Source organism: Leucopleurus acutus (assembly GCF_964270905.1).
Source record: "Leucopleurus acutus genome assembly, chromosome: 1".
NCBI classification, from domain to species: domain Eukaryota; kingdom Metazoa; phylum Chordata; class Mammalia; order Artiodactyla; family Delphinidae; genus Leucopleurus; species Leucopleurus acutus.
This window is the reverse complement of record NC_139142.1, coordinates 24,800,936-24,813,385: the sequence shown is the minus strand read 5'-3', so window position 1 is coordinate 24,813,385 and position 12,450 is coordinate 24,800,936.

Here is a 12,450-nt window from a genome sequence, read left to right as displayed (position 1 = left end):
TTCTGGTGTGACAAGATGTTCACGGCTAATTTAGTACTTTTTCTGCCCCAGACCTTGAATCAGTCCTTTATCCAAGAAGGTTTTCTTTAAGTGGAAAGTGATATTTAAAGAAAACAATCTGGATGCTACAAATGCTCATCGTTACTGGACAATTATTGTTTGTAAGCCTTTTCAGTGGACAGAGCTAAAAAATTCACATATACACATAGTTTTTGAGAAAATGCATCATGCATTTATACTAATATTCCAATCCAAGTTTAGGATTATACAGATTTTACTTTGATTTTATATGTGTATCTCTTCTGAAAATCTCAGTACCTAATGGTGTTAACATAATTACTCATTTGCCTTATCCTACTATATATATAATGGTTTCAGAATAACATTTCTAATATGATTACTAAACATATGCCTAATGATAATAGTTTCTGAATTTTTTTTCAAGTCTTTTCTGTCCTCAGGGTATATCTCTCTAGGCATGTACAGTCAAGTTGCATTGTTTTAAAGTGACTTGGAATAATTCCTCCGTGTGTCATTATGCCACTAGCTTGATACCCAGTTAGGTCTGAATATTTCATTTTGCTTTGGATTTTTGGGAGCTGCTTTTTTAAAAAAAAATAGTTTTGTGAAACACTTATATGGTTTCAAACCCAAAATTTACCAAGCAGGTAGTACATTTAGGGAAGTCTAGATTATTCCCTGTCTCTTCCTTCTTTTTCCTTTCCTCACCCTGTAGATAACGTTTAAAAATATTTTTTATAGTTTATCCTTCCACTTAAAAGTATACACAAATAAGTATATATATATTTTTAAATAAATTTATTTATTTAATTAATTTATTTTTTGGCTGCGTTGGGTCTTCGTTGCTGCGTGCGGGTTTCTCTAGTTGCGGCGAAAGGTGGCCAGTCTTAGTTGTGCTGAGCGTGCTTCTCATTGTGGTGGCTTCTCTTGTTGCAGAGCACAGACTCTCGGTGCACAGTCTTCAGTAGTTGTGGCACGCGGGCTCCATAGTTATGGCTTGCGGGCTCTAGAGCGCAGGCTCAGTAGTTGGGCATGGGCTTAGTTGCTCCACGCATATGGGATCTTCCCAGACCAGGGCTTGAACCCATGTCCCATGAATTGGCAGGCGGATTCTTAACCACTGCACCACCAGGGAAGTCCCCATATATATTTTTTTATACTTCTTTTTCTTTCTTAGACAAGTAGCAGATACCATACACACTTTTGTTCATTTTGCTTTTTTCCACTTGTCAATATATCTTGGAGATCACTCCTTTGCAGGATATAGAGATTACATCGGAGGTTCTGAACAGAGGAAAAACTTGATCTGACGTATGTTTCTAAGATGATCATTATGACTACTATGTTAAAAATGGATTCCAAGAAGCAAGGAAGGAAATGGGGAGACCAATGCATAGCTTTTGAGATAATTTGGGGAGAGATGCTGATGGCTTAGGCAGGGAGTTAGTAGTGGATATGGTAAGAAGTTGGAATCTGGATCTATTTTGAAGGTATAAGCAACACATTTTGATGATGGAATTGATGTGAAAGAGAGTAATCAAGGATGATTCCAACCAGGATAGAGTTGCCATTTACTGAGATGGGACAACTGCAAGAGGGTCATGTTTGGGGTGGGGGGGAGGAAGATCAGGAATTTGGTTTTCAACATGTTACATTTGAAATGCCTTGTTAGACAGCCAAGTAAATGTGTCAAGTAGGCAGTTTGTATACAAGTTTGAAGTATGGGGGAAATGATCTAGGTTGGAGACAGATAGTACTTACATTCATGATACCAGATGAGATTACCAATGGAGCGAGTGTGGGTACAGAAGAGAAGTAGTCCAAGGACGGACTTCTGGAGTTTAGAAGTTGGGGACATGGGAGGAACCAGTAAGGAGACTGAGAGAGAATTGCTAGAGGTTTGATCAATGGAATTAGGAGAGAAAGCATAGGCCTTTCTTTTGGATCAGAAGCTATAAGGTTGTAGGTGTGATTTACCAGTATCTATCTTTCCTGGCATAAAGCAAGAGCCTGTGACAGGGAAGAAAGAAGCCACCATGTAAAAAGGAGAGACCAGAGAGTAAAGAGAAGGAGAGTAAGAGATTGATAGAGGTTGAGACCTCTGAACAACATCATGGGAGTTCCTGGATCCAGCAGTGCCTAAAGACCACACCACCTTGAATTTTTTTAACCAAGTGAGCCAATAAATTATTTTGTTGCTTTAAACTAGTTTGAGCTTATTATCATTTACAACAAAAAGGTTATTTTCTGTGCTCCCATAATAATTGTTCTTCCCCCAGTCTTTTTTTTTAATATCTTTATTGGAGTATAATTGCTTTATAACAGTGTGTTAGTTTCTGCTTTATAACAAAGTGAATCAGCTATACATATACATATATCCCCATATCTCCTCCCTCTTGCATCTCCCTCCCACCCTCCCTCTCCCACCCCTCGAGGTGGTCACAAAGCACCGAGGTGATCTCCCTGTGCTATGCGACTGCTTCCCACTAGCTATCTATTTTACATTTGGTAGTATTTATAAGTCCATGCCACTCTCTAACTTCGTCCCAGCTTACCCTTCCCCCTCCCCATGTCCTCAAGTCCATTCTCTACATCTGCGTCTTTATTCCTGTCCTGCCCCTAGGTTATTCAGAACCATTTTTTTTTCAATTCCATACATATGTGTTAGCATACAATATTTGTTTTTCTCTTTCTGACTTACTTCACTCTGTGTGACAGACTCTAGGTCCATCCACCTCACTACAAATAACTCAATTTCGTTTCTTTTTATGGCTGAGTAATATTCCATTGTATATATGTCCCACATCTTCTTTATCCATCCATCTGTCAATGGACACTTAGGTTGCTGCCATGTCCTGGCTATTGTAAATAGTGCTGCAATGAACATTGTGGTACATGACTCGTTTTGAATTATGGTTCTCTCAGTGTATATGCCTAGTAGTGGGATTGCTGGGTTGTATGGTAGTTCTATTTTTAGTTTTTTAAGTAACTCCATGCTGTTTTCCATAGTGGCTGTATCAATTTACATACCCACCAACAGTGCAAGAGGGTTCTCTTTTCGCCACACCCTCTCTAGCATTTATTGTTTGTAGATTTTTTGATGATGGTCATTCTGACTGGTGTGAGGTGATACCTCATCATAGTTTGGATTTGCATTTCTCTAATGATTAGTGATGTTGAGCATTCTTTCATGTGTTTGTTGGCAATCTGTATATCTTCTTTGGAGAAATGTCTATTTAGGTCTTCTGCCCATTTTTGGATTGGGTTGTTTGTTTTTTTGATATGGAGCTGCATGAGATGCTTGTATATTTAGGAGATTAATCCTTTGTCAGTTGCTTCATTTGCAAATATTTTCTTCCATTCTGAGGGTTGTCTTTTCGTCTTGTTTATGGTTTTCTTTGCTGTGCAAAAGCTTTGAAGTTTCATTAGGTCCCATTTGTTTATCTTTGTTTTTATTTCCATTTCTCTAAGAGGTGGGTCAAAAAGGATCTTGCTGTGATTTATGTCATAGAGTGTTCTGCCTATGTTTTCCTCTAAGAGTTTGATAGTGTCTGGCCTTACATTTAGGTCTTTAATCCATTTTGAGTTTATTTTTGTGTATGGTGTTAGGGAGTGTTCTAATTTCATTGTTTTACATGTAGCTTTCCAGTTTTCCCAGCACCACTTATTGAAGAGACTGTCTTTTCTCCATTGTATATTTTTGCCTCATTTATCAAAAATAAGGTGACCATATGTGTGTGGGTTTATCTCTGGGCTTTCTATCCTGTTCCATTGATCTATATTTCTGTTTTTGTGCCAGTACCATACTATCTTGATTACTGTAGCTTTGTAGTATAGTCTGAAATCTGAGAGCCTGATTCCTCCAGCTATGTTTTTCTTTCTCAAGATTGCTTTGGCTATTCAGGGTCTTTTGTGTTTCCAATATTCCACAAATTGTGGAATATTTTGTTCTAGTTCTGTGAAAAATGCCACTGGTATTTTGATAGGGATTGCACTGAATCTGTCGATTGCTTTGGGTAGTATAGTCATTTACACAATGTTGATTCTTCCAATCCAAGAACACGGTATATCTCTCCATCTGTTCGTATCATCTTTAATTTCTTTCATCAGTGTCTTATAGTTTTCTGCATAAAGGTCTTTTGTCTCCTCAGGTAGGTTTATTCCTAGGTATTTTATTCTTTTTGTTCCAATGGTAAATGGGAGTATTTCCTTAATTTCTCTTTCAGAATTTTCATCATTAGTGTATAGGAATGCAAGAGATTTCTGTGCATTAATTTTGTGTCCTGCTACTTTACCAAATTCGTTAATTAACTCTAGTTGTTTTCTGGTAGCATCTTTAGGATTCCCTATGTATAGTATCATGTCATCCGCAAACAGTGAGAGCTTTATTTCTTCTTTTCTGATTTGGATTCCTTTTATTTCTTTTTCTTCTCTGATTGTTGTGGCTAAAACTTCCAAAATTATGTTGAATAATAGTGGTGAGAGTGGACAACCTTGTCTTGTTCTGATCTTAATGGAAATGGTTTCAGTTTTTCACTATTGAGAACGATGTTGGCTGTGGTTTTGTCATATATGGCTTTTATTATGTTGAGGTAAGTTCCCTCTATGCCAACTTTCTGGAGGGTTTTTATCATAAATGGGTGTTGAATTTTGTCGAAAGCTTTTTCTGCATTTATTGAGATGATCATATGGTTTTTCTCCTTCAGTTTGTTAATATGGTGTATCACGTTGATTGATTTGCGTATATTGAAGAATCCTTGCATTCCTGGGATAAACCCCACTTGATCATGGTGTATGATCCCTTTAATGTGCTGTGGGATTCTGTTTGCTAGTATTTTGTTTGAGGACTTTTGCATCTATGTTCATCAATGATATTGGCCTGTAGTTTTCTTTTCTTGTGACATCTTTGTCTGGTTTTGGTATCAGGGTGATGGTGGCCTCATAGAATGAGTTTGGGAGTGTTCCTCCCTCTGCTATATTTTGGAGGAGTTTGAGAAGGATAGGTGTTAGCTCTTCTCTAAATGTTTGATTGAATTTGCCTGTGAAGCCATCTGGTCGTGGGCTTTTGTTTATTGGAAGATTTTTAATCACAGTCTCAATTGCAGTGCTTGTGATTGGTCTGCTTATATTTTCTATTTCTTCCTGGTTCAGTCTCAGAAGGTTTTGCTTTTCTAAGAAGTTGTCCATTTTTGCAGGTTGTCCATTTTATTGGCATAGAGTTGCTTGTAGTAATCTCTCATGATCCTTAGTATTTCTGCAGTGTCAGTTGTTACTTCTTTTTCATTTCTAATTCTATTGATTTGAGTCTTCTCCCTTTTTATCTTGATGAGGCTGGCTAGTGGTTTATCAGTTTTGTTTATCTTCTCAGAGAACCAGCTTTTAGTTTTATTGATCTTTGCTATTGTTTCCCTCATTTCTTTTTCATTTATTTCTGATCTGATTTTTATGATTTCTTTCCTTCTGCTCACTTTGGGGATTTTTTGTTCTTCTTTCTCTAATTGCTTTAGGTGTAAGGTTAGGTTGTTTATTTGAGATGTTTCTTGTGTCTTGAGGTAGGATTGTATTGCTATAAACTTCCCTCTTAGAACTGCTTTTGCTGCATCCCATAGGTTTTGGGTTGTCATGTTTTCATTGTCATTTGTTTCTAGGTATTTTTTGATTTCCTCTGTTATTTCTTCAGTGATCTCTTGGTTATTAAGTAGTGTATTGTTTAGCCTTCGTGTGTTTGTATTTTTTACAGGTTTTTTTCCTGTAATTGATATCTAGTGTCATAGCGTTGTTGTCAGAAAAGATACTTGATACGATTTCAATTTTCTTAAATTTACCAAGGCTTGATTTGTGGTCCAAGATATGATCTATCCTGGAGAATGATCCATGAGCACTTGAGAAGAAAGTGTATTTTGTTGTTTTTGGATGGAATGTCCTATAAATATCAATTAAGTCCGTCTTGTTTAATGTATCATTTAAAGCTTGTGTTTCCTTATTTATTTTCATTTTGGATGATCTGTCCATGGGTGAAAGTGGGGTGTTAAAGTCCCCAACTATAATTGTGTTACTGTCAATTTTCCCTTTTATGGCTGTTAACATTTGCCTTATATATTGAGGTGCTCCTATGTTGGGTGCATAAATATTTACAATTGTTATATCTTCTTCTTGGATTGATCCCTTGATCATTATGTAGTGTCCTTCTTTGTCTCTTGTCATAGTCTTTATTTTAAAGTCTATTTTGTCTGATATGACAATTGCTACTCCAGCTCTCTTTTGATTTCCATTTGCATAGAATATCTTTTTCTATCCCCTCACTTTCAGTCTGTATGTGTCTCTAGGTCCGAAGAGGGTCTCTTGTAGACAGCATATATATGGGTCTTGTCTTTGTATCCATTCCACCAGTCTATGTCTTTTAGTTGGAGCATTTAATCCATTTACATTTAAGGTAGTTATCGATATGTATGTTCCTATTACCATTTTTTAATTGTTTTGGGTTTGTTATTGTAGTGCTTTTCCTTCTCTTGTGTTTCCTGCCTAGAAAAGTTCCTTTAGCATTTGTTGTAAAGCTGGTTTGGTGGTGCTGAATTCTCTTAACTTTTGCTTGTCTGTAAAGGTTTTAATTTCTCTGTTGAACTTCCCCCAGTCTTAACATTTACCACACTTTATAGATTTTGATGGGTTATGTGACTGCAAGGGAGATTGAATCTCTCTCACCATTCACTTGTGGCCATACAATTTTGGGAAGTCCTCAACCCTCACTGGATTTCAGATTCCTCATCTTTTAAAGGACAGCATAGGCTCAGGTAATATCACACATCCCTTCTAGTGTCAACATCCTTTGATTGTTGGTATTTTTCTCTAGTTTTTAAACTTCTGCATAAAGAGGTTTAAAAATATGCCATTTTAGGGACTACTGATACGTACAACAACTTAAATGAATCTCAAAGGCATTATGATGAATGAAATAAGCCATTCTTAAAAGATTACATGTTATGTGATTTTATTTATGACATTCTTGAAAAGATAAAACTATAGTGACAGAGAACAGATCAGTGGTTGCCAGGGATGAGGAGTATGGGAAAGATGTGACCCTCTACAAGGCAATTTTGGGGGGTTATGGAATTGTTCTGTATCCTGACTGTGATGGTGGTTACATGCAACTATACATGTGCTAAAATTCATAGACCTGTACACCCAAAAAGTCAGTTTTACTGTATGACACTTAAAAAAATAAAATTTTTAAAATTCCTGGTCCAGTTCTTACTACCATACTGTTAGAAGGGCCTACTTAGCCTCATTCTGCATCAGCAATGTTTACTCTACACTTGCTGTGGTTCAGAACACATCTTGGGTTCCTAGGCCCATAGAAGTGGTTTCAGAAAACGTGTTTTTGTTTTTTTTAAGAAGAGTAAGGGAATATTTGATGTATTTGTTTACTATTGCTGTATAACAAATTATCACAAACTTAGTGGCTTGAAACAACACCCGTTTATGAACTCACATTTCTGTAGGTCAGAAGGCTGGCACAGCATGAATGGGCTCTCTGCTGAGGGTATCATAAAGCTGAAATCAAATGTTGACTGGACTGAATTCTCATCAGGCTGAGGCTCTGGCGAAAAATCCATTTCCAGGCTCATTCTAGTTGTTGCAGTTGTAGGACTGAGGTCCCTGTTTAGTTGTGGGCTATCGGTGAGGATCACCCTCACCTCCTACACGCCACTCTCAGGTCCTTCCCACATGACCCCTGTGGTTAGTTCACATCATGGCTGTTGGCTTTCTTCCAGGCCAGATGGAGCACATCTCTCTGACTTTCTCCTCTGCTATCAACCAGGGAAAAGTCTTTGCTTTTATAGGACTCATAGATTAGGTCAGGCTCACCCAGATAATCTCCTTATTTTAAAATCAACTTTGCCTTATAAACATAACACAATCAGGGGACTGATATCTCATCATATTCACAGCCCCAGGGCATGTACACAGAGCTGGGTGTGGGGAGAGGATCATGGGAGAAATCTTAGAATTCTGCCTGCCACAGGATATAAGCCAAAAGACAAAAAGTATTTTGGTAAATGCAGGGTTATTGATTGTATTGTATGATGTACCAAGCATGATCTGGGAGTCTGAAGATATAAATTCAAGCTATAGCTTCACTGGTAAGCTGTGTTATCATGGTCAAGACACTTAACTTCTTTGGCCCCCAATTTTTATCAAACTTAAAATGCTGATCTTGTTACCTGCTTTATGTATATATCATAGAGTGATTGTGAGACTTAATTGAGGTAATGGTGAATATGTTTTACTCAAATCTAAAGTACTGTGTAAATATATTAGTTATTTCTGTTAATATTTTGGCTGACAGTGATCTGCTTTAACCTCTGCTCCAGGAATGTATTATTTCTAAAAAGAGAATAAAAAAGGGGCAAATTAGAGAAAGTTCCCAAAGCCAAGATCAAGAAGCTTAGATTTAATTCAGCAGGTGACTTGGAGCTGAAGGAGGACATAAACAAAGGGCCTGGGTCAAAGAAACTGGCAAGGAAGACAATTCTTAAGGCAGAATGGGTTTCTATGGTGATGAGAGACCAAGGAGCCCACAGAGGAAAAGGTTAAAATAATTAACATGGGAGATCAGTAAGATATAGACCAAGATCTGGGATGTAGGATTGAAAGAAAGGGGTGGAGAAGAGCTTTTACAGTCCAGTCTCATTTTTCACAGAGGCATATCCATGTGAAGCATTTCTACCATTTGTGGTCCCTTGCTGTCCACGGGGTGTATAGAGAATAGCAACTGACTTTAATAGCAATGTTAGCAAAACATAATTATGAAGGCAAATCTACTGAAAAAATAACACGATATTATACCTCAAGGCCAAGTACTTTATTCAGTTTTGTGGGGAGGGGCTTGTGTTCAGCTGTGCTGGATCATCCTTGTAGCATTCTTCCCTTATTATCACAGGTAAGTAGCAGCTGCCTGTTCATAATAGACTGCCCAGTGTAGGCTAGAATTGGTGATGCTCCAGATTACGAGGAACAATCAGCTGACTCCACTCTGGGTATTCCAGATAGAGGGAGGAATTCATTCTCAGAGGGCCTAATTTGATTCCTAACTAGCTGTGGCCCCATAGCCACAGTGACATAACTTGTGAGGTAGAAGCGTGGAGCTCTTAAACACACAGATTCTAGAGTCAGCTTTCCTGGGTTCCTGTCCCAGCTCCCTAATTTACTAGGGAATTAGGGCAAGTCACTTAACTTCTGCCTAAATTTCTTGCTGGCCAAAAAAATGGGGAAAGTAATTATAATCTATTCTCATAAAGCTGTTGGGATAAATAAATGAACTCATTAATTAATTTAATCACATAAAGTGCTGGAATAATGTCCAGGATAGAGTAAGTACTCAAAAAATTATTAGTATTTTCTGGACTTAATTTAATTGGCCTTAACAACATTTATTAACCTTCTTGAGCTTCAGGTTTTGCATTTGTAAAGTGAGGCAGTTAAACTCAATTTTATTTCTAGGGTACCTTTGAACTAACATTCTATTCTCCTGTATGATGCATGTTTTTATTTATTGCAATTCCAGTATTTTATGCTCTGATGCCATTATGCTTTAGTTATTGCTGCTTTCTTTATTTATATTCATTCCCTGGTGAAAAGTAGCACTGTCCTACCTTTTTAGAAGTCTTTCATATGCCTTCACAATCTTAAAAAAAATTTTTTTAAATCAAAGTACTGATTTGTACTGAAGCACAGTTTAAAAGGCTAGACTCACAGATTACTTATTAACTGCAAAAGAAAAAATGTACCTTTATAGTGGAGAAATCTGGATCAAGGGACAATTTGATATTAGGTGCTTCTGACAGGATGTTCCTAAATTACCTGATCAAGCTAGACCTAACTTTGACCTCACAAGAAATTCAGGAGATAGAGGAATTGGTTAAATAGCATGAGGAAACAATCAGAAAAATCCAGAATATGAGACATTTTACAGGACAACTGGCCTGGAATCTTCAAAATGTCAATGTCATAAAGTGGCACACATTTCATTCCCAAACCCTTCAGCATGCATCTCCTAATAATAAGGGCATTCTCTTTGTAACCACATTGTCATTAATACTCCTAAGAAAATTAGTAAAAATTCTATCATGTAGTCTACTATCAGCCGATAAACCTGAACAACAAAAGAAAACAATAGACAAATTGGGCTTCATGAAAATTAAAAACTTTTATGCTTCAAAGGACACCATCATGAAAGTAAAAAGACAACCTACAGAATGGGAGAAAATATTTGCAAATCATATATCTGATAAGGAACTTGTAGTCAGAGGAACTCTTACAAGTCAACAACAAAAAGACAAATAACCCAATTAAAAGAATGGGCAAAGGATTTAAGTAGACATTTCTTCAAAGAAAATATGTGAATGGCCAATAATCACATTCTATTTATGAATAGAATCAATTTTTTGACTGTAGATGCCAAAGTTAAGGTCAACTTGTATGTGGTGAGATGGGCTCCTATGTCTTCTTCCTGGGCATGAGCAGTTCTTTGGGTTGAGATGGAGGAAAGCAGCTTTGCTGGCAGCTACTTCCCTCCTCCAGCTCTGAGACTTCCTGATTGAAAGCACTGCGAGACCTGCTGACCCCATTTCTTTCCAGATTTAATTATTCTTTTTGAAAGTTGGCTCTAACCTCAAGGGGATTTGAAACACAAGGCTCCAGTGGGGATGAAGCTTTAGACCCAAGATAACTATTCCTTTTGCTATTGAACAGCCTGGCAGGGGAACAATTTGCCCCTTGCCCTGAGCACTGTCATTTATTTTGATCGTTTTCATTCCTATCAAGTGTGCTTCTGGCTCAGAAGGCAGCCATCTGATACCTGAAGTGACTCCTTACATTACTTCCTTGTCTTTTCTCTTGTCTTGTAACAAGATATCCCACTAAAATGTGCCTGTTTGTGTACTAAGGAGCTGATGTGGGCGTGGACGGCTATGATTTAGTAACCCTAAGGGGGAAAATACAGGGGCAATAAGAATAGTTATTGTGTGTTGATGAGCTCCTCTGTGTCTATTTATTTCATTTAACTCTTACAACAACCCTATGAGTAGTTAACTCTTATTTATCCCCATTTTACAGATTGGGAAATGGAGGCTTAGAGATGTTATGTAAGTTGCCCAAGACAACAAATGTAAAGTGACAAGTCTGCAAAGTGACTTAAACCCCCCAAATATGGTCTTAACCACTGTTCCATACTGGCACCCAAGTGGAAGAGGGTACCTTTCTAAAAATTTGGAGTCAGACAGACCTGAGTTCGAGTCCTGCCTCCCTTGCTTCCTAGTTCTATAACCTTTAGCAAGTCTACCTACCTCATAAAGCTTTGAGGATGCTATGAGATAATACAGTGCGTAAGTGCTTGGTCCAGTGAGCACTAAATGAATATCAGGTGTTTTCCTTCAAAAACCTATCAAGTGCTTTCTCTGTACCAGACCCTGTGCTAATCTGGGGGGACTTGGAGTTAAATACTGCACAGTCTGAGTCCTAAAGACCAGGGGGTTAGTAGATCTGGGGCTTGTGGACTGAATCTGGCCTTCAGAAGTGTTCTGTTGGTCCACACATGCTTCAAAACTTTTGAATTAGTTGCAGACATTTAAAAATTGGGAGATTTTAATAAACATCTGTATTTCCAGCTTTGGAAACCTAGTAGAGATGGCAATACTGGGCCTATATTCTCACATGGCAGCAATCATCTAGGAGGCAGTTTGCCAATGTGGGAATGTGGGCCACAGTCCCCGCCACTCCCTATTGTATCTGAGGGGGTCAGTGGCCATTCACGGTTGCAGTTGTGCACTGTTTTCTTTTCTTTTTTTTTGGCCACGCCGTGTGCATGCAGGATCTTAGTTCGTGTGGCAGGTAGAATTTATATCCCCTTACAAAATAACCACCCTAAATGCTGTTCCTGACAAAAGCAAGTTAAATTCCTCCCAGGGCAGTAAAGAGAAGCCTCCAGAGGTGAGGTGAGAGTATTTCTGGGAGAATCCAGAAAAGTGGAGAGAGGAGGAATCTAGCTCCTTTCAACATGAGAATGGAAACCTGTCTGAATGGTCAGGGACAGGGTCAGGCTCAGCCTCAGCCCATAGGAAAAATACTGTTATTCATAGCGGGTAGACTGAGATTTTTTTTTTTTTTTTTTTGAGGGCATTGGGAGCCCATTCTTAGGAGGGGTCTGAGAGACTTGGCAAAGGCTGGGTGAAAGCTGAGGATGGAAGAGAATATTCAAGGTGAAGTTCAACCTATAGTCAAGAAATTTGCTCCAGGGAGTTCCCTGGTGGCCTAGTGGTTAGGATTGGGGGCTTTCACCACCGTGGCCTGGGTTCAGTCCCTGGTCAGGGAACTGAGAACTGAGACCCTGTAAGCCATGCAGTGTGGTCAAAAAAAAAAGATAAATTTGCT